The sequence below is a fragment of the Kryptolebias marmoratus genome, linkage group LG18 (genome assembly GCF_001649575.2).
Source record: "Kryptolebias marmoratus isolate JLee-2015 linkage group LG18, ASM164957v2, whole genome shotgun sequence".
In the NCBI taxonomy this organism is placed as follows: domain Eukaryota; kingdom Metazoa; phylum Chordata; class Actinopteri; order Cyprinodontiformes; family Rivulidae; genus Kryptolebias; species Kryptolebias marmoratus.
Window position 1 is genome coordinate 15,503,479 of NC_051447.1, and position 22,636 is coordinate 15,526,114.

The following is a 22,636-nucleotide window of genomic DNA, read 5'->3' on the forward strand; positions in this document are numbered from 1 at the left end:
ATTTTATAGCTTTTTGCAACAGCAGCTTGTGGTGGCACTTCGTGCAGCAAGAATATTTCTTCAGAAATGACCATGTAACACAGCAAAGTAAATTTGGATAACACAAAAAGGCAATAATTTAGTCAGATTTACAGATGTTTGCTAAAGTTGGGTGTGGTAGTAGCTGAGAATCATTCCTAACACATACCTGGAGTATTAAATGAAGTAGTCTTGGTCTGTCTTTAATCAAAATATCTCATGAACCATTGGACAGACTTTATTGAAGCTCTCAAGGCATTCATTGTATGTTTAACTGGTTAAATTTTGGGCCATCCCAATTCAGGGTGGTTGCCACAGCTAATTAACCTTAGCCGACAGATAAATGACTAACTCAGCTACTAGCAAATTAAAGTTTAGTTCAATATCTGAGCTATGTGTTGACTTATGTCAACACACACTCTAAGCCAATATATCATGAGATTCTGTAAAAAGTCATTAACGTGGCTTGACCATGCAATTCTGTCACTTCTCATAAAAAGATGATTTTAGTTTAAAACTGTGGGATTAAAGGCAGCTAGTGAAGAAAGTACCTTTAAGGAATGCTAAGCCTTTGTTTTAAAATGGCAGCAACCAACATTAATCTTGGCTTTACTCAAAGTCCAGCTATTATTTTACTAAGAATGAAATTAGTTTTATTTCCCCAAACTGGGGTCATTCAAAACGAGCTAATCACAGTTCAGGCAAACACATTGTTTTTTAAAATGTTGTTTTGTTTTGTATTATATAGCCATTCTGGCAAAATTATAATAATACTCTTGCAGGAGGAGCCTTAGTCTGCAATGAGAGGGGTATTGCTAACTGCTGCCACCATTTTTGCTTGTAAGTGACCAAAATTACAAAATTTATTGTTCTGTAATTGTTTATAAAATGGTGTTTGCATGAACAGCTATAAAATTTGAGATTGCAGTCAATTTAAAATGGCTGTTATCCACTTTAGCTCTCCTCAGACTATTCATTAGCTCTTTAATCCATCAGAATTAAATTCTTTCTACAAATTGAGGTTATTCTACAAGCTATTTGCAACAGATAATATATTAATTGTTCGTAACCTTTCCACAGAACCCTAATTCAAATGATCTGACTTTGCTACATAAATTACCCACATATTGGCCACTTTTAAGAAATAATATTTGTGGAGAAACTTTGCAATATGAAATATTTGAACTCGGCATTAATATGCTGCATGGCTTCGCAACCTTCAGGTCATGTTTTAATTAAAACAAAATAAATCAGAACTCATTGCAACACATGACTTTTACATAAGTGGGCTCATGTGGGGAAAAAGCAACAAATTGAAAGTGAAGTAGGTTTTTGATCTTGGTATTTCCATTTACCATCATCCTGAGGGTTGCCAACTGCAATACTTGAGTTTCCTTTAGTTTTTATATATAATTAAAGCCTTCAAACCCCAGCTTGTCTGAAGGTTGTGAGGATTCTAAGCTTTATTGATACGCGTCAGTCAGCACTCTGGTGATTTCAGTGGAGACAAATTTGTCTGTGTCACGTCGGTGTTCAATGTGCAGCCTGCTGGGTGAAATGGCTCGTTCTGTAATACATTCACTTAGATTTGTAATAAAGTGCTGCCACTTTCTGCCAACTCTAAGGTTGATTACACTGAATGTACAAGCTGTTTCCCCAGCCTCCTCTTCCTCCCTTTTCACTGATCAAGACATTCATCCCAAAGAGATGCAACTCCCAGCATTTGGATGCTGTCAAAAGCTCCTCAGTACTGCTTTTTCTGATGACGGAGTAAATGTTTTTTTCTTTTATTCCTGTCTCATGAGATTCTGATCTTTAGATTAACTGTGTAAGCTTAGTTTTTGACATTATCAGTCCAGCCTTGGAGCACTCATGTCTACCAACCTGATAATGTTTATCTGGAATGCAAGCTTTCATTTTTATGTTCAGAAGTCCCAAGTGTTGTAGGGGGAAAAAAATCCATAATTTTCAGTAAGTGTCGACATTTAAAAACCTTCAGAACAAATGCAGTCTATTTTTTAAATGTTTTAACAAAGAGCACTTGGAGTTTTACCAAGCAGTCATCGTTTCCATGCTCCCTACCAACCAACACCAAGTGTAAGATCCCCTGAGAGGATGTTTCTGCACAAGCGAGTTAAAGATTTGACAGCTCATGACTACTTCACATTTGCCGCATTTGGAAAACAATGACGTATCCTACAGATATGGCGCCACTAATTGGACGTACATGCATGAGAGAGACGGCTTCATTTGAAACCAATTAGCCACCTTGATCATGTTAAATTAGCCAAAGCTAGATCTGAGCTTTGCTTTTATCTCCCATCCCTTGTAACTTAATTTTCACTCACTTTGACACAAGAATTTAGCACTTATCACAAGGTTACGTTCTAATCCTGAAAGGTAATAGAATTGACACTTTTTTTTCGACTTCATTATGGCTGAAAAATAACAGCTCTGCCAATTAACACTGCAGAACTTGTAGGAGCAAATTATTGTTCATCACTTCACCATAATGTGTCTTTATGAAAATTGATACCTTTAAAACTTTCCACACAGCTGAAAGTTACTTCCTTAGCTACACAGTGCAGAAACTATTTGTGGAAGAATTTCCAATCTATGACTATCCATTCCAAAACATCTGTTTGAAAAGTACAGGGATGTAAGAGTTATGCAGTAATTGTTGGAAACATCTGTTGTTTTTTTATGTTTGACTTTTCGGTCTATAAGCTGTATGGAAAGTGTAAAGAGAACCAAGATCAAAAGAAATGTTAAAGCTGCTGCCAGTTGCTTAGGGTCACCATGGTAACTGCATATTTGTTTCATTCCCTGATAGGCCTCATCATGGCAGGCAGAAACGCAGAGAAGAAAGTAAGCCTCAAGTTAAAAAGTCACTGTATGAAAGAGTTAAGTTTGCATTAATGTGACAAATTCCAGCTTGTTCCCAGTACGGGTTGGACTCCACCAAAGGTGTCCCTAGTTTCAACCCGCCTTGTGGTGTTCATGGACAGGATCTCAAGGATCAGTTGAAGAGAGGGGGGTGTCTGGTTTGGGAATCTCATGATCTCATCTCTACTTTTTGCAGATGATGTGGTTCTGTTGGCGCCTTCAGACCCCAACCTTCGGCGTGTACCTGGGTGGTTTGCAGCTGAGTGTGAAGTGATGGTAGGATAGAGGCCTTGTCCTCAGTAATGAGGGTGTTGCACTCGTTGTGAAGATGTAGCTGAGCCAAAAAGCAAAGCTGTCATTTTACTGGTCCATTTACAATCCACCCTACCCCCACCACCTATGGTCATGAGATATGGATCATGACTGAAAGAATGAGATCCTGAATAGAAGCAGCTGAAATCCTCTTCCTTTATAGGGTGTCCAAGACATAATGTGAGGAGCACCATTTATAGGGAGTTTGAATAGAGCCACTGCTGCTTCGTATTCGAAGGAGTCAGCTGAGGTGGTTTGAGCATTTGATTAAGATGCCACCTCCCTTTTGGAAGTTTTCAGTATATCTTACTGGGAGCAGACCTCAGAGCAGACCCAGGACTTTCTGGGGGAAATGTATATCCTCTCTGGCCTGAAAATGTTGTCAGATCTCCCAGGAAGAGTTGAAGTGTGTCAATGAGGAGAAGGATGTCTGGGTTTCCCTCCTGAACCTGTTGCCTCCATATCCCGACCACAGATAAGTGGCAGAAAACGGATGGATGAATCTTTGCAAAACATTTGGTAAGTTTAGACAGCTTATATGTTGGTGTGCAACATTCTCACTACAAGTTAAACAAAAAATCATGAAGCTTAAACTGCTATTGTTTAAAAAGCACAATCCAGCCAACCATTTTCTTTGTTAGCTTTATCGTACAGGGTCGTGGAAGAGCTGGTGCCCATCTCTAGCGGTCAATTTATCCGAGGTGAAAGAATTCTGGGCAGGTCACAAGTCCATCATAGACACAAGTATGATAAAAGCATAAAGTGTACAAAAATGCCTGTTTAGTCATGTGAAGTCCAACTTTCCATGAGGAGTTTAAACTTGTTTTTACTGTGAAGTATGCCCAAGCATTAAAGCTCCAAAAGGTTGTTTGTTCAGTTGTTTCTCCAAAATCCCATTGTTGTGCATGTAGAAACGTTTTGAAGTTTTTCTGTGAATTTTGTCAACAGCGTACAGCTACCAAAAGTAATAACGGCCGAATAATAAGGAGGGGCTTCCATGCTTATGCATTAGCACCTTAATCACAGGACACGGCATGCACCAATATAAAGAAAACTGCATTCCTCAAGTTTGATTTTATTGCTATGTATATAGAATGCTTTCAGGGAATATATGTGCATAAAAGAAATAGATTGCTTCCACTCACGTCGGATCTCATTTCTGAGGAAAAACCCACAAGTTCTCAACAGGATTCAAGTCATTCAAGTCAATACGAGTGCTGGAACAGTTTCTTTGAGAAATGGGTCCAAGTAGTTCATCCTTAATAATGGCAGCCAATATCAGTATGCCTCCCGAGCTTTTATGTGTCTGACTCCACGAGCCCTTCGAACTCCTCCATCAAAAGTCACTTTTATTTCATCCGTTCATTATAAACCTTTAAAAAAATTGCAGCTACACCTCCAGTGTGTTTCATTTCAAGCAATCCACAGGCTGAAATGAAGCAGTCAAACTCATCAGTTTAACTGCATTCAAATACTATAATCTGTACTTCCAATTATTCCAGACCAGGGCAAGCAGTTTATTGTCCATCCAGTGCACCCACAGTGGCCTTTCACTTCTTTTTGGGGCCATCAAAGTTTCTGTCAAGTCTTTGGAAGAATAAAAGTTCGTAGAAGTTTTTAATGAAACACAATTAGTTTTTAATTTGGTTGATTTGCATTTGTATCTGAGTTGATTGCTAAAAAAAAACAATAGCAGAGCTTTTACTTTTGAAAGACATTTATCATTTTACTGTTTTTGACCTTAAGAGTTCCGCAAAATCAATTAGGTATGCAACTATTCCAAAGTCTAGTTTAGAGAAATAAATTCAATCTTCCAAAAGTGAATATTTACAGTGTGATTCTCAAATTCCCTGAAACGCTCGGCTCAAGTTTTCTGGCCTCCGGTTTCCAAGGAAACTACGCAGGTGTATGTGCTTGAATGTATAAATGTATTTACACACGGGCAGCTGGCAGCATTTGCTAAGCTGCTTTTTTTTTTTTTTTTTCTCAACAAGAACTGTTTTTGTCTTCGACTTCTGTTTTTAATGCATCTGCTGCCTGCATGCTTGTGAAGCTGGAGTGTGGAGGTGAAAACAGGAGTTGGCGGCAAATGTAAAAAGGGTGTTTGTTTAGCCGCTAATTATAATCTGTTGTTTAATTCCAACTTGACCTCTAACACAATTTGACAAACTTTAAAAAAAACAAGAACACACATCACTCAAGGTATAGTTGGCAGGTTGAAAATATTTAAATCTTTGTCATTTTTCTCCCTTTAGATCTACCTCATTTACCCTATCCTAGCATCCTCCTCTTCCACCATCCCTCCTCCATGACATCCGTGAATTAAAATGTTTTTTAAATTGCTTAATGAATTCAAATAATATAAGCCTTTCTGTTCTGGTCAGTGTATCAGTATCATTAAGAAAAACTATCTTAAAGCAAGAATTCAGATATTTTTGAAGTGGGGTTCTATGGAAATATTACGAACATTTTTTTTTACATTTAGGACAACTTCAGTCTGGAGAAAGTTTGTGACCAGATTAATGAGCTTAAGTTAACCAGATTAACTAGTCGAAGCAAGACTAAGACGAAAGTGGATTTTTGCTGTCTTAAAGCTCCAAACCCAGTTTTAAAAACTTGAATTGATAATATTTAGCATTGGATAATTATTTTTATGGAAATATTATGGAATGCATTCAATGCATTCTTTCAAGGAATGTTAGTTTTATTTTTTATAATTTTCTGGTGAAGACGGTTATTAAAATTTGAGCACTAAAAGCTGCTTTTCGACTCGAGTACTTCCCGGCTTTCCACTGGTAAATCTTATCCTACATTTCAAAGTAAAAGTGGTGTAGCAACTCAGAAAGAGCAATAGACAAACGAGCCTGATTAGCAGGTGAAACAATAAGTTGACACCCGGAGGCTGAACTGACTGAGAAGCTGCCGCACCTGGCCAGACTTGAAACGGTAAACCATTTTTCTCTATCTTCTCTGTTCACACAAGGTGATGCTGATGTGCGTGGCCGATTGGATCAGGAGGGCGCAGTGATTCTGACTTGAGGGGAAAAGGAGAGGTGCACTTCACCAGGATGGACTGATGCCACACTGCGACTGGTGGAGGTAGGATACGAGTCTGTCGGTGACAGGACGGGCCACATCAGGTCTAATGAGGAGAGACGTCTCTGCTTTTGCCCTCTCCTACCCCCCCGGTCACACATCAAACAACTAAAAGCTATGATGAACCCACCGCTCACACATTTCCTCCTGTGTTCCAGCACTTTTTAAAGCGTGCTGCATCCACGGAGTGCGAGCACATCCTGATGTGATGTCAGTTAGATTACAGTTGTGAACTGTAATTTTCAGCCCTTGGAATGATTGACAGCTCGTGTTACCATGGTAACCCCAGGTGTGGTTTAAAAGCAAAATGCTTCCCGACCACCTGCTATTTGAAGCTAATGTGTTGAGTTTAAATGCAGGGATTTAAAATGGCTTTTTACTTGAATATAATTAGACTTCAGAGCCCAACATCAGAATTCAGTCAGTTGTTTTTTTTGGGGGGGTGTATACTCCATTCACCAATTAACTTTATTTTCTTCAAACTGTGGGATTAAACCAGAGCACCCAGGCGCATTCAATGCAAGCACAGGAAGAACATGCAGAATCGGCACCACCTAGAGCAGACTAAAACACACTTTTGATGTGAGGCAACAATGTTCTTGTCATCCCTAAATTAACGAAAAGCCATAAAGTCAGTATCTCACCGGGCTGCGACTGCTGGTGACTAATTGGTGAACGGCGTTCATGAGGGAGTCTTTTTAAATGTCTAGAAATGTTTCTGGGGGTTCAGTTTTCTTGTATGAGTCGAAGAGGCTCACAGCCTGAACGCTTGAATTTTGATCATGTTCAAGATGGTTATCACAGTTTAGTTTTTGTAAATTGGACACCTGCATGGTGTCTCTCCTTTGATGGAAAACATCCGAGGATACATCCCCAAATGTCCAGGTCTAAAAACCACACTGATAAATTCAAAAAAATCTGGTTTAAATCTGCCAATTTTCATTTCAAGTGTACTCCACTGGATTAAATGATAAACGTGGGCAGGGGCACGTGCAGCGTAGGTGGAGGTGGACAACAAAAATGATGTTCACGCCCCTTCTCCGCTCATTGTGTGGCATTTTGACAGAGCAAGCCATGGACTTAAATAGTCAATGATTTTCAAAAACTGCCTGCTAAAAACACAGCCAAAGGGCTCTCTGGTCACTTGGTTGCAAAAACCCAGGAGTCAGTGTGATTGTAACAGACAGTTTGCCTCTTTTATAGCAATTTAAAGAACTTCCTAAGCATGACCAAAGCAATAGTACCTTTTTTTCATTTATTTAGCATTGTTTCCTCTCAGTTTTTAAGCATTTTCATCATTCAAACTAAATGGTGACAGAGAAATAACCAGCTCCATTGATTCTGGTTTCTAGCAGACATATATTATAGTTATAATGGACTTTACTGTTGTTGTTTCTCAAAACCTGTCAAGCCTACAAAGATGCATTAAAATTTAAGTTCTTTAAAAATATTGATTTTGAAAAGCATTTGTATAAAAAAAGAAAAAAAAGAAGTTTATCACCAAAAACACTTTTGCATGGCAATGAAAACTGTAAATACAGCAAATAAATTTTGCTTTTTTTGCTTTTGTTTTTGAAATCAGAAGCAAGAAGCATCGAACGAGTTCTTTCCCACAGCTAACTAACGGGGAAAGGGGGTTTAAACTGTTTTTCAGATGTTGTAGGCAAAAAGTCTTTGTTGTAAAAGAATCATAAGAAAATATTTGGTTGTGAGTTTGAATCAACGGTCTGTGATTGTTCAGGGTGACAGGTTCTTTTCTTTACTATGTGCAGTGTTTGATGCTAGGGCTGTCTTTTTTTTCCTAGCCATGAGTGCATCCACAGCCTTCATCATTTTCTCATCTTCCTCCCCCTCTTTTTAAAGTTTGAATCTATTAAGACCATCAAAACCAGTCCTTGTTTCCTTTTAATTGTTGAACTGATATCAGTCAGATGTTTGACTCGATGCTGCAGCCAAAAATTGTTGTTAGGCATCTACTGAATCTTATATCGTACAGTGGGACACAGGTCACCTGAAAAAGTTTATAGTATTGAGCTCAAACACAATGACGAGTCCAAGTCCTTTACAGTTTTAGATATCTGATAATGTGAGCCAGAACTAAACTCAGTACATCTAGCCAATCATGTTGTCTGATTGGTTACTACATGGCAGGTAACAGACTGTTTACAGGAAGCATCAGTGTTTAAAATTTCAGAAAGTCCATTTCATGAAAGTTGACAATAGCATTACATCCTTCCATATAGTGTGTGTGTGTATATATATATATGATTTTTTTTTTTTCCAAAAACATAAAAACGCCAATCTTCACTTTTGATGAGCTGTACCCCGAAGGCTTACTGAGCAGTCAGTTTCCCTAAGTTTGGCTGTTCATTTTTCCATAACCAATAAATTCTTTATTATATCCAACCCCTCTGAATGTGTGCTTTAAAATAATTGACACCAAGGAGAAGATTGCGTGAGGAATGAATGTACGAGGCAAGAAAAGAAAATGCACATTTCTGTGAGTGTGTGTGAGTGAGAGAAACCCTTGGTGCTTTAAAGTTGTTGTTTTGTCACATCCCTTCTTCTCTCTGTGTGTGGCATTCTGTCAGAGGCAGCTGAACTCCAAGACCTTTCAGTGTCACCCTCAGTTGTCACTTCTGACTGCTACAGCCCAGACAATGATGCACTCGCACTGTAGGGGGAAAATGATGTAGAGCCAACCTCAAGGTCTGCCTGACTCAACGTTGTTTTTTCACTGCTCCATCAAATTTTGTTTTGCTGGCACACTCACCGCTTTGATGAAAACAAAAAAGGAGTTTTGCTTTTTTTTTTTTGTTGTTTTTTTGTGATGTGCAATTCATACTCAAGAATTGAAAAGACAGACAGGAGTTCTGCATTTGATTTTTGCTGTGAAGCTGATGCAAATTTGTAGAAAAGGTGCAATACTTGGGAGGTTTCTTTTTATGCAAGAATCACATAGATGGAAAGTAAAAATAATAATCATCATAGGTAATATTCCAGTTTCCCCGGCCGATAATCGGCTGTTTAATTGCCCCTGCCAAACTCAAATAGGCCTTGTTCCTGAGGGAGTGTGTAACTGCACACATCTTGTCCATAAATCAGGTACATAGAGCTGATGCAAGGTGGCAGTAGCAGTTATATAGGAGCCTTGGCTGGATCACAAGCCTTCTGCGAGGAAATGGATCTGTCCGTGGGGCCGTGAAATAGTGTGGCAACTGCGTCACTCACATCCCCGCTCCTTTATTTCATTATTTAAACCGGAACAGAATCTATGTCCATGCGTGTCTGCGTGCAGTACGCCACGCTGGCAACAGGTGCGGCTGAAACAATTTCCAATTTGCATCTTTAAGACTGAAACACGGGTTTTTCACAAGCAGATTCGTGCACCTGTTTGCCTCCAACAGTCACTTCACTGAGAAACATCTAATCGCCTTTGAGAGTCTCAAATTCCTTCTTGAAGGACAACCTGGGGAGTATTCAGTGTAAAATCTGCAGCCACCGCCTACAAACCTCGCTGTCACTATGACATTGAAGTTCTCAGCTGTTGGAGCAGCACTGCAGGCTTAAACCTTGTTCTTCTTATTGATTTGAGCCTGGCTGTAACCTCATATCAGGGCTTTGCAAAGTTCTCTGCTGTATTAAGTCTTGGTCTTAATTGAAGCCTCCCAAAGGCTAACTGGCTCGATCGCTGCACCATGTCAAAAAGCATCAGTCAGTTAAATGGGGCTGGGAGATGGAGAGCCGTTATTGCTGCTGCTGCTGCCTGCAGGCTGTGACCTTGTGGTGAGACTGTGCTTGGAAATGTCTCCTCTAAACTCCCTGCATCTCAGGAACATCAAGGTTTTATTCTTGACCAGAGATCTGCCGACGATTGTTTGTGTAGGTGCATTTCCATGCGTGTTGTATGTCGGATGATGATGTGGGCGTGTGTGTATGTGAGCATATCCATAGATTTTCTAGGCCCGAGGCTACAGAGTAAAATGAATGACAGTTGTTCTCAGTAGCTGGTGATCTGACCGCAAATCCTACAAGATTGACCCTGGGCATCTGGGGAAACACAATTAAAGAAAGACACCATAAAATATAGGGATGTTTGTAAAGGAAGACTACAGAACGGTACAGAATGTTGCCATAGTAACAGATGAGGATGATATATAATAAGCAATGTATAATTTATATTCTCTGTAAATATACTAGATGCATTGGGTTAATTTTATATCTGATGTAGTTTAAGAAGTATGCCTAACTGGAAAAAAACTTCCTCACACTACTTACTGTTAGCGAAAGCACTCATTACCCTATTGAGAATTTTGGGATAAAAAGCTGTCTAAATGTCTATAGACTTGTAGGCTAAAATTGGATTGAATTTAGTCTTAAAGTGAAAGTTCAGATGTCTAAAACTAGATTCAGATGTTGAATGGAAGTGTGCGATTAGCAGAGATTGGCAGGAGAAAGTATACGCTGCCATTGTAGGGGAATAAACTCGGGTGCTCTGGTTTTAAGTGCTTCTCACATCCAACTGAGATAACCAGCAACAGAGAGGTTATGGCGCACATATAATACAAGACCACCTAAAGCCACATGATGATAGGAAAATATATGATTACATTGTTGTTGTTGAATCTTGCGATATGTTGCAGTGGACCCACATTTTTATTACATATGAGGTTCTGTTTCCTCTTTTACAGTCTCTCAGAGGTATTATTAGCAGACAGCCTTTATGGTCTGATGTTTCTAAGCAACCTAAAATAAACTGTTTTTATATCTTCATATGCCAGTAAAATATAAATACATAACTATATATTCACATTAACCACTACCATTATTAACAGCTACTTTATATGGTTTTTCTTTTTGGTTTTTTACTTCAAGGACTCAAAGATTGGCAACTGAGAGATTTATTTTGCTGATCATGATACGGTTTTACGTAGTCCGGAGAGTCTTGCAATCAGGATCGCTCTCTGAGAGTAGCACCACTACTATTTCCCTAGTTATCTCTGTGGCAGTAATAGGACATTACACACTCAAACAGACATTGTCCTTGCAAAAAAACATGTTTCCATCACATTTGTAGACATTGTAATTCCACGCAAGATCTCTTTAGAACCCTGTGGCATTGATTTAACATAACATTGATTGTTATTCAAACTAACACTTTAGCTTCATTTGCGTTTTTCCAGGCTCCCACATCTCATTTGTTGACCCTCAGTTGAATGACATGATTGTTTTTTGATGATGACATTGATGCCATGACTATAATACCAGTGAAAGTGGGTAAATAAAGACACTCAGACTGCAAATCGACCATATCAATTGGTGGTAAATTCCTGGCTTGAACTCTCTGGTATTTTTGCATCATTTATAGGGTTTGGTGGTTTATATTATATTTATTCAGCTGTTTGTGTAGCATAGAAATTAAGTTATTAAGACTAAAGTGATTGAGCTACATTCAAACTAAAATTACTGGGAAAGAGCTACGGCTGAACTGAGTGTTAAAATTGCATCGGTTGCTCAGTAGGATTTCACTAACAAAGAACTACTGCAGTATTTTTCAGTATGATGTGGGGTTTTTTGTGCTCCACTTGTCAAGTTGGCTTTATACACTATTAATGCTATAGTGAGTGTCAGCAAGGTGAAAGAATTAGTGCATGACCTCTAGAATAAACCATACACACCTCCCAGCAGAGATTAAGAGACATACCTTGTCTGTTCAGACTGATGTAAAGCTCATGCCTCTCTGTAAAACCTCTGTTACTTAGTGACTTTTCTTGACTGCAGTGTTCAGAATAGGCAGCCCGGTCATGTGGGAGGGAAGCAGAATAAACTAACTGGTTTAAAAACAATAAAAAAATAAATAAAATCCTGACTGCAACAACCTGAGGGCAGTAGTGGGGCAGAGGGCTCACACTGACCTGAGCTCTGTCCCAAAGAGAACCATCCACCCCTTTCTGGTGAGCTGATGGTGTTGACAGAGGATCACCAGCCTCTGGCTTTTTACCCCCAAGGTGTAACATGAAGCGCTCCGGGGATCCCGTTGTGCTAACTGGACTGTTCATCTGTTGTGTGAGCAGCATCCTTCACAACTAAGGGTACAAGGTGCTGAAGCAGAGCAACTTTGCTTTCTAAATAAATCAGTGCCCATATTTCCAGTTTGTTTTGTGCTGGATGGAACATCTTAAAGTTTACAAATAGGACTCAGTTTGCGTTATCTGTAGATCCTGGTCCTCAGGGCCACCATCCTGCATGTTTTACTTGTTTCTCTGCTCCAACACACCTGATTTGAATCAATGGGTGATTAACAGGCTTCTGGAAAACATGAAGAGGTCATTTAACCACTGAATCAGGTGTGTTGGAGCAGGAAAACAAGGAAAACATGCAGGATAGTGGACCTCGATGACCAGGATTGGAGACCCTGCTGTAGATGAGAACTCTGTGGCGATAAATGGTTGGTTTCAGCATCATTATGTATCTCATCAGTTTAGTATCCTGAACGATACCGAAAAGGGGAAAAAAAAAGTATATTTTTGGCAAGGTGTAGCTATAAAGATGAACAATAAAGGAAGTCTCTGTAATTCAGTGGCAAGAATTCAGCTGCAAAAGTGGCGTTACCCACGAAAGCAGCTTTTTTTTTTTTTGTCCTGTCTAAATGTACCAGAACGTTTTTACAAACAAGACTTGCTGGACATTTAGTTTTTTAAGGCAATAAACTCCTTTCAGCTCATTTTCATGATGCCTACTACAAACTAAAAAAATCTGGAGCTACCACAGGATACCTAGTGAGTGTTTTCCAGGCCTGCAGGATGGTGGAGGTGTTGGAGGAGAGGAAACGAAGTGAGGGGTGCTGGTTGAGCAAACTTGTTAAAGCAGTTGTTCAGATCTTTTCAAGCGGGCTTTGATAGAAAAGTCAGAAGCAATTAATTTGTTATCGGTTGTAAATAGCTCTTTGAATGACCTCGGTTTGCAGAAACGGTTTGATTTTGACCAGATTGACAAGCGAACATCTAGTCTGAGCGTGGCCGAGAGCAAAAAGGATTGCTGCAGTCTTGAAACAGCCCGAGGCACTTTCTGCATGAATATCAAAATATTTTTAGGTGAAATAACAGTGTGATGTAAAATTGAAGATGTTTATATGCTCTGAAATTTTTTGATATTGGAGTTGCTTTAGGATGGCAGCGGTCTGCTCTGGTCTTGGCTGTGCTCAGACTTTCGGTTAGGTCATCTATGCAGTCAGAATTAAACTCCATTTTTCCAAACTGAGGTTTTTCGAAGAGCTACAACAGGTGAGAGATTGTTTATAACCTTTTAATGCTTCAAAATAAAATCTAAATTATCCCTTTAACCCCAGGATAAACCTCCCATGATTATTTTTACTCTTTGCTCTTTAGAAAAATTGGTGTCTGAGTCTTCCAGACTAAGTCAAGAAAGAAAACAAAAGCATGTACGTGATGAAACCTCAACCTTTATAGGAGATAGTCCGTTGGCTTTTTTAAAATGTCTATTATCACTGAAGGTCAGCACACTATCTGTGAATGTATGTTTCACTCAACCCCATGCACTCAGGCTTAATTTTTCTATTGTTTCATCTTTTATATGTTGGTGTTCAGTCTGTGAGCTCAGATTGCAGTGTAAAGTCTCGTCTATGTACGTGGTGAAGTGCTGACTTTAAAAAATAAAAAATAAAAAAATAGTTTCTGCCACCAGAGTGCTGTGGTTGTACAGTGAATGTCAATAATTCATGTATGCACATACAGCCAGCGCTGAAACATCTTACCTCATCTTATAATTTAGACATACTACACATAAAACCCCCTAAGGTTTTTAATTTTTTGCAGCCTGATGAACTCAGTTCATCCTTTTGTTTTTTATTCCAGGAAAGGACTGAATGGTACAGTAAATTTTCTGGGGAAGATTTGTTCGGAGTGGATTACAAATGGTGCCGAATGCACACAAACTGCAGCCTTATCGGTCCTAACACGGTTTGCTTTTCAGGGTTTATAAGAGCCGTTTTTGGTTGAACTGAAAAATAAACCTAAAAATCTTGTCAAGCAGCCTGTTCCAATTGCAACATAATGCTCCTGTTGTTTGCTATTCATCAGTGAAGCGGGCGTTGCACTTAACTAATTAAAAAAGAAAAAAGTTGAGCATGCAGTGAATTGCTTTGTAATTATCTATAAATAATTTGTCTGTTTGTAATTTTCTTTTCCTGTTCTGTTTCTTTGCAAAACATCAAACAAAATGAATTATAATTTGGTAGCTGTAATGTTCTGGAAAGAGAAGCAAAATTAATTTTATCATTTGCTGACACTGAAATAATTAAAGCGCAAAACAGACAATCACTTTGCAAAATTCAGATTTTGTTCAGATTTGTGTTTATCTGAGTTTTTTTTTTTTTGAGGTTAGAATACAAATTGAACTTTGAGCTTGTTGTCACAAAGGTATATTTTCCTGTTGTACTGATGCAGAAAAATTATGGCTTTGAAATCTTTTCCTGTCACCCATTGTACCGGAGTGGTCGATAGAGATGCCAGGAGGGCCTCTGCTTACACAGCGCTGTTTGCCTGGGACTGACTATCGACATGGGCCATAAATCACCCTCTAATATTTTTATGCATCCAGTCTATCCAACTGCTGCTAATGTTGCCTCTCCCCGCTTTCTTTGTAAGTCATTTGAGCTGAGCGGCGACGCATGACAATGTGTGCGTTACGGGGTTTGCTTGAATTGGTTTGGCAGAGAAACAACCTGTGTTTAGATTGGCTTGAAAGTGCAACTCCCTTAACCCTGCAGCAATATTTAACGTCAAGATTTTGAAAAAGCTGAACTTAAAAATGAGTACAATAGAGCCTTGAGTTACAGCAACGGTCTTCTGAATCCAAACTAAACCCTTTTATTTGTATTTTTCTAAATTTCTTGAATGCCAAGACTTCATTTTAAACTCTAACCCCAGCAATTTTGTTTGCAACTGCAGTGACTGAGGCTGTTTTTGCCCTCGCTGCTATCACGACCTTTGGTGTTGGTCACACTCTTATCAAATGCTGTCTGATGGCACTGCAGTGCCTCAAGAAAACTGGTAATCTGAGATCTTTCTGTCTGGTGAATCCTCCGATTTAGCTCTCTGGTCCTCTTGACTTTTTGCTGCTTCTCAATTTGATGGTGCAGGCATGGAAATGTGTATACATGAAAAGAAAATTGGCGTAGGTTATATCATTACGTTTCAGCTGAAGCTTGGCTCTAAAGCTGCACATCTGACTCGATAATGGGATATCATCTTGCATGCAGACCACAAAATCGGAGTGTCCTGGATCTGTGGAGCATCTTTGAGCAATGAGAACAATGATAAAAGGGATGAGGAAATGTTGGAAACACAGCCACTTCAATCTCTCTCTCTCAACTGGAGCATTAAGGACAGCCATAGACGAGTACAGTACAGCCATAGAGAGCATGGATGCAGGCAGGTGTAAAGACAAATCAATGAGGCATACAGATCTACTTAAAGCACGAAGTTCTTCTACTTGAGTCTCACAAGATGTGGCAAGTACTGCTCCCCTCTCAGGTGTTGGTTAATCTTTAAACATTTGGAAAAAGGTATCTCTCTGTTGAATCAATAACATTGTCCAACATCTTCATTTCTCAGGCAGTAAGGCTACTAAACTCCCAGTAACATTCATCTGGACAAGAAAAACAATTTTCTTTACGTATAATTTTATTGTCTTTGAAAGGTAAAAAAAAAGATACTGAAAAATGTTTTTTTTTTCCCCAAAAACTTAAATCAACAGACTGACAGCTATACTGAAAACCTTTTGTCTGAGGCTGGATCATAACAAACCCCAGATTTCCAGTTGTTCATGCTTTCTGCAGTCAAGTGGGTAAACAATACATGCACCCACACGTTCATGTCACAGTTTTAGCTGCACCACAGGGTTCCATTCAGGAGTCAAGAGTTCCTTACTACATCCGTAGGTGGTGATGATGCACTGATTTATCAACTGTGTTCAAAAGGCAGGAAGAAGACACAAAATTTGAATGTTCTAATCAGGAATTTGACTTTTTATGTCCTTGGGATCCTTGTTAAATTATCCAAATGCAAGCCGCATTTCACAGTATTCACACAAAACCAACATATTAGATGGAAGAGGCATTTACTGTACCGCCTATAGGCCGCTTCCCAAAAATTTGTACTGCATGTGGTCATCTGCTGAGTTTGGCTGTCAGACCTTAGCAGAAAGGTAAGACAATGAGATGAGAGGACACAGAAAGCATGAACAAGTTTTAATCTTTAGCCCCACATTTTGTAAGCTCGTGTTGGAGTATGACTCCATCCTTTTGTGATGTAGGGGGATGGCAAAGACACAGGGCTTTGTTGGCTTCTTAAAGGAGTGTCCCATTTTCTTTGCAGTTTCAAATTAAGAATGAAGTAGGGCTAATGATAGTTAAATACAAGCAAAAAAAAAGAATGGTTAAAAGCTAAGGCAAGCATCCCAAGTATTTAATACTGCAAAATAACAATATTTTTATTTCAAGAATCTAACCAGGTTTACCAAGCCTCCATTAAAAAGGTGTTTGATCCAGGACAACATTCAATTTGATGCAATCTGTAAAGTATAAATGTAAGTTTTGTCTTTCTAAATTACAAACAGCTAAACAGAAGTGGGGAAAAAGCAGCAGCATGTTGTCTCCAGCTCTTTTAGACGGATCATTAGAAGTAAATTAATGAAGTCTGAATTAAAATGAGCTGGCTACAAACATCAGTCTTATGATTAATGTTGTATTTTTAATTTTATATCAACACAGTCCTTTTTGTCAAAGATTACTGTCAGATATAGATGGTAAATCCCCGGTTGTAAACTGTATGTGCCCCTGTGTGAGAGCAGAGTCAAACTGTTTCGTTTTACAAATATAGCAGCTATTCTCACTTGGTTCCACTACAAAAAAGAATAATATTCTGTTACTGTTCTATTTTGCCCTTTTTAAACCACATGGTTTAAAAGTACTATAATTAAGAAAAACCTAAAACAATTCGCAACTGAGAAGTTTTTACAAAAACCTATAAAATATTTACACTAATAATAAAAAAATGTGCTAATAGATGTTCAAGTTTATAGATTTGTAGTTTATAGGTTACTTTGGAGTAAGCTGTTGAATTTAAATAAGGATAAGATAAATTTAAAGTATTTTCCATAAGGCAGGTTCATACATCAAGGAGGTGGCTGTGGTTTCATCCTTGCATGTTGCAGCTCCATGTGGGCGTGTGTTAAAATATGGAGAAACTGAAGTTTAGTAAAGATGAAGTGTGATTATATAAAAAGGGTATGAACAATAAATATGTTATTGTTGACGGCTCTTTGAAAGACCTCAGTCTGGAGAAATAGTTTAATACAATGGTGTCCAATCCTGGTCCTCAGGGGCCACTATCCTGCACGTTTTAGTTGTTTCCTGCTCTTCAGCAGGCCTTTAAGTTCTGCAGATGCCTGCTAATCACTGTCATTCAAATCAGGTGTGTGGCAGCAGAGAAACATCTAAAACATGCAGGATAGCGGCCCTCCAGGACCAGGATTGGACACCCCTGGTTTAATATAACTGAACTGACAAGCTAATGGCTAGTCTGAGTGGATTCCTGCTGTCTTTAAACAACTTCAGGCTCAAACATTTTATAGAAATATACTTTTAAAACCTTTGCATTGTCACTAATTTTGCATTGCATGTTGAGAGAATTCGGTGGTTCTTTGACAGCTAGCTGTAGCACTTCTGGTGAAACCTGAAGAACCTTCTGCAGGAATGTTAATTTCTGGTACGGCCGTGGCTCGGTGGTTAGAGGAGTCCTTCAGTGAGTGAGGACGGCTTCTCCAACCCCAATGAGAGTTGGAGGTTGGATTCCTGGCAGCAGTCATGTGTCGAAGTGTCCCTGGGCAAGACACTGAACCCCTCATTGCCTCTGATGTGTGCCCCATCGGTGTATGAATGGACTTTAAAACACTGATTAGACTCTGTAGAATGATTTATTCGGATTAGCTTTGTAGAGGTGTAGAAATAGTGCTGTGTGGATGGGTAAATGAGGACACAGATTGGGTTGTAAAGCGCTTTAAGTAGCCTGGTTGGCTACAAAGGTGCTATATAATTAGTCTATTTACCATTTCTGCTGAAATAACCATGTAATGTAAAACTAATATGAATGTTAACATTTATAAAACAGTATTCACAGGAACTGCTATGACGTTTTTAGGATTAGTTTTAAGATGGTGGCAATCAACTGTCAGTCCAGTCAAACTTAAACTATATTTCTCCTAATTGAGCTACTTTCAACAATTGTTCATGAACTTTTTAAAGAACCCCATTTCAAAAAGTCTGAACTAGCTGGAAGCATGCAACTCTGACGAAATATTCCATTTATGGTGAACTTAAATTCCGCGAGTGTTTTTTCTTTTTGTTACAATACTTTGATTGAGAAATCACTTTGAATTATCTTTACACTTACTGCATTTAAGCATAAAAAAAATTGTTCAACCTGTCATAACGCTCGTGTTTCAGTCCTCAGATCTCGTCGTCCCAGGTGCGCTTCACTGAGACTGCATCCTTTCACTGCTTTGGATCTGACAACATTCAACACACTCTGCATCCAGAAAAATCTGTTTTATTCTGCACTCTCGATAGGCTGTTCTCTCTCTGCAGAGATTTGAAGGGGAAATTAGTAAAATGAGCCACATAATAACTATGCAATACGTTCTAGTTAGGAGAGTGTGACTTCTTTATGGGCTTTAAGGAGAACGCACCATTACCAAGCTAATTTAGAGCTCAACAAAACTCTTATCAGTAATGAAAGGCATTATTGAAATAAAGTGCCTGCAAAAACAAACATTCTATTAACCTGTGAATATACATAAACCATAAACATTTGAAAGTGCAAGTTAAATCCTTACAGTGATGGATTTTTATTCAGATGCTGATGAAGTTAACAAAATAAATGAATAAAGCTACCTCCTTTGTGCCCCCACTTCAGTGAAGTAGCAATCCAGTTTGTAGTGGTCATCAGGAAGTGAGTCACTTATGAAAGGTGATGGCCATGGAAACACTCATTATAATGGCAGAGCAGCAGACTGAAGAGATTTGTTTTGCAGGCTTTTGATTTTCTGCATGTCTCTTGTGGAGCTTTTTGGCTCATCAAAACAAAAAAATGGATGCCTCTCTCTGAATACGATGATCTTTTTCTTTTGTTGATCGCAAAACAGCTGTAGTTAGACTTTTTAAACAGTTGATTGTTGTTCGCCACTTGACCAGTTTTAAGTGCTTTTTTTAATAGGACACAAGGCCAGGTCGACCCCTCTCACAAAGACACAGTTCAGTAAAACCCAGCTTTTATCACCTGTTGTCTGTTTTTGTACCATTAGCAAAATATCCCATAAACCACTGGACAAATTTAAATGAATCACCCAGAAAGTTTTTAGAAAGTAATTATTGGGTTGGCATCTACAACTTAACTTTTGGAAAGCAATCTTTGCAACACAAAAGTGACTAACTCAGCTAGTTTTACAGATATTAAGCAAAAACCTGGCTTGGTAGTAGCTGAAAGTCATTTACAACACATACGCCAAGTGTTACAGTGTGTAAAACCTTTAACATTAACTGTTTGTATCACCCATATCTGTTTAACAAAATACCTCATGGATTTTAATGAAACTTTCACAAAGTAATAATGAGATAAATACATTAAACTGATCAATTTTGAGTCATTCCAATTCAAGATGGCCACCACAACCAATCACTATTAGCCAATTCAAAGATGGCTATAAATCAGTTTTACAGATATTGCAACTTGGTGTGGTAGTAGCTGAGAGTCATCCTTAACACATACTCTGTGCACTAATCAGTGTGCATCAGATTTGCTTAAAATTTTACCAATAACTGTTAGTCAACACCGTCTGTTAGCGAATAAAGTCATGAACGTTTGAACAGATCTTAATGAAACTTTCAGGAAGTAATCACTGGATGAACATCTACAACTGACTGACATCTGGAGTCAGCCCAATAAAAGATGGCTGCCATATCAGATTGACCTTTGCCAGTGCAAAAATGGCTATAACTTAAAATTAGAGGTAATTAAGTCAAGTTTAGGTGATTGTAGCCGATTGTTGTCATCAATAAGTACTCGTTAACGCAGCTCGCAAAATGTGCATGTGGCAGATGGCTGGGGTAGCCATCTTGAATTAAAACTACAGCATGAAAGGCAGCGGGCAATATGCATTCCTTCAAGGAATAACTACCTTCAGTGTTTTTGTGTTTTTATTTAACACCCAGCCAACTGGCTTGCATATTGTTCTTTTTTAAAAGTTTTTTTTTCTTTTTTTGTTGCAGTTTTTTTACTGTGCAGACAAACGGCAAGCTGAAAAAGTCCACAACTTTCTCCCTCATTCGCACATGCACACACGCTTTCCTTCTTTTGGTTTTTCACAAGCCCAAAAGCACCTTCTTGTGCGTACACACACACACACACACACCTAAACTCACCCACACGCGTGTTGTAAATATTCTCCACTGCCACTTTTTGGCAGGTGGCACACTGCCGGGCTCCATTAAGGGGGGTAAAAAAGGCAAATAAACAAGAGTGGGAGCTGCTGCCAGCTTGCTTGCCTTCTCCACCAGATAATGGGAATGGAAGTGTGATAAGGTTCTTGTGTAACTTCCCACATTGAGGTGTAACTAAGTAATCTTTTTTTCTTGCATTTTTTTAAAGTTTGGAACCTGTATCCTAGTTACTTTATGCCTCTTTTTATTTCTTTTTCTTGGTTTGTTTTTCTCCAGCACTTTTGCCAAAATCTATTTAATGTGCTATGCAAATAAAATTACTTGACTTTAATTTCTGGCTTTCACATTAAAAAAACAAATGTGATTTGGTTGAAATTGATCACGCATGTATACAGATTGTTCAAAAAACCATACTTTGCATCTTTTCTTTTTTTTTTTTAAATTCATCATTTTTTCCTTTTGAGTATGTTTTGTTATATTTACTTGAAAGGCATTTTTGCAACAATTAAATGAGCAGTTGGCAGAGTTTGAAAAAGAAGCAGATGCAGGTGCAACCATGCAGGTGTATTGGCCTAATTTGATCAGTGAAGCAGTGCTTGTTGTCATGAGGTAATTACACATGCCAAAAAACTGACTTTGTGATGCATGCATCTAACAGAGCGTGGCTCAGTATCAATTAAACGTCTGTAAGAAGAAGAGCTAAGTGCTTGTTAGTTGGTGAGCCACAGATAAATGAAGAAAGCTCTATATTTTTGTATAGTGTCCTATCGGCAGACTTTATCAGTGCTGTTGGGTTCATTGCTTTCCCTTTAAATGGTTTCACAGAGTAGGAAAAAATGTTTTCAATATTCCTGCAGAATCTTTGTTTTTGCAGGTGGACAAAAAAAGCTGAAATCCTTTAGGATTTTACTTACTGTGGTAAACAATGCACACTGCTCAAGGCAATGAACAACAAGCCTACGCCTAAACTCAAGTCCTTCTCACAAGAAAAGGAACATTATCAGTTGCTTGGTAAACTGTTTTTAAAAAAAGGCATTTATGTCCGTGTAAACAACTGAGCTTTACAAAACAGCTCCACAATATGGCAACAAAAACAAATCCCTCTTTAAGCTGACTCTGGCTGGTTATAAATCACCAGCTGCTCCGACCATGTACTGCTACAATATGAGGTTACATAAATGTAGCTTAAATCAGGAAAGGAAGATTTGGTGCTTAATTCAGCAGCGTCAACATGAGAATGATGCTTAAAATAAGTCTCCGACATCTCCCATTCTCAACCCTTCAACTATCTGGTCACATACATGAGTCTTTTCTATGGGCTCGAGTCGGCCCTACTCTGTTTGACCCGGCGCAGGTTCTGTCTTTCCATCGTGTGGCCCCGCCCACTTCCAGCTCTGTTCTTAGAACCTCCTCAGCCGACGTTCCAAGTGAGCAGACTCCCATACTGTTTCAGTCCTTTAATAAATCCCACCAAGATAGGGACAAAGGCATCCCTGGCTCAATTTGAGGTGTTGGTGAAATGGGCTATTGTGGTGTGTGTGTGTGTGGCCATGTATTTGATACATTGTGGGGACAATTTTCCTAACATGTACTACCTTGTGAGGACCAACTGCTCCTTGTGGGCACCAAAGCCTGGTCCCCACGAGGAGAAATTATGTTTTTGGTTTAGGGGTTAGGTTTAGGACAAAGGTGTGAATTGAGTTTAGGTTTGGTTTAGGGTTAGGTATGTACTAATAATGGTTAGGGTAAGGGTCAGGGTTAGGCTGTAGTTAGGGTGTAGAAATGAATGGAAGTCAATGGAAAGTC

The 22,636-nt window shown here is 38.8% G+C and overlaps 1 long non-coding RNA gene across 1 annotated transcript in view; it reads left to right on the forward strand.

The window, feature by feature from the left end:
* The window catches only part of LOC112450785, a 241,257-nt gene that overhangs the window by 117,854 nt on the left and 100,767 nt on the right, over window positions 1-22,636 (forward strand). Inside the window, exon 4 of the long non-coding RNA XR_003039481.2 lies at window positions 6,200-6,315. This is a non-coding gene — a long non-coding RNA (uncharacterized LOC112450785). The remainder of the gene's footprint in view (window positions 1-6,199; window positions 6,316-22,636) is intronic.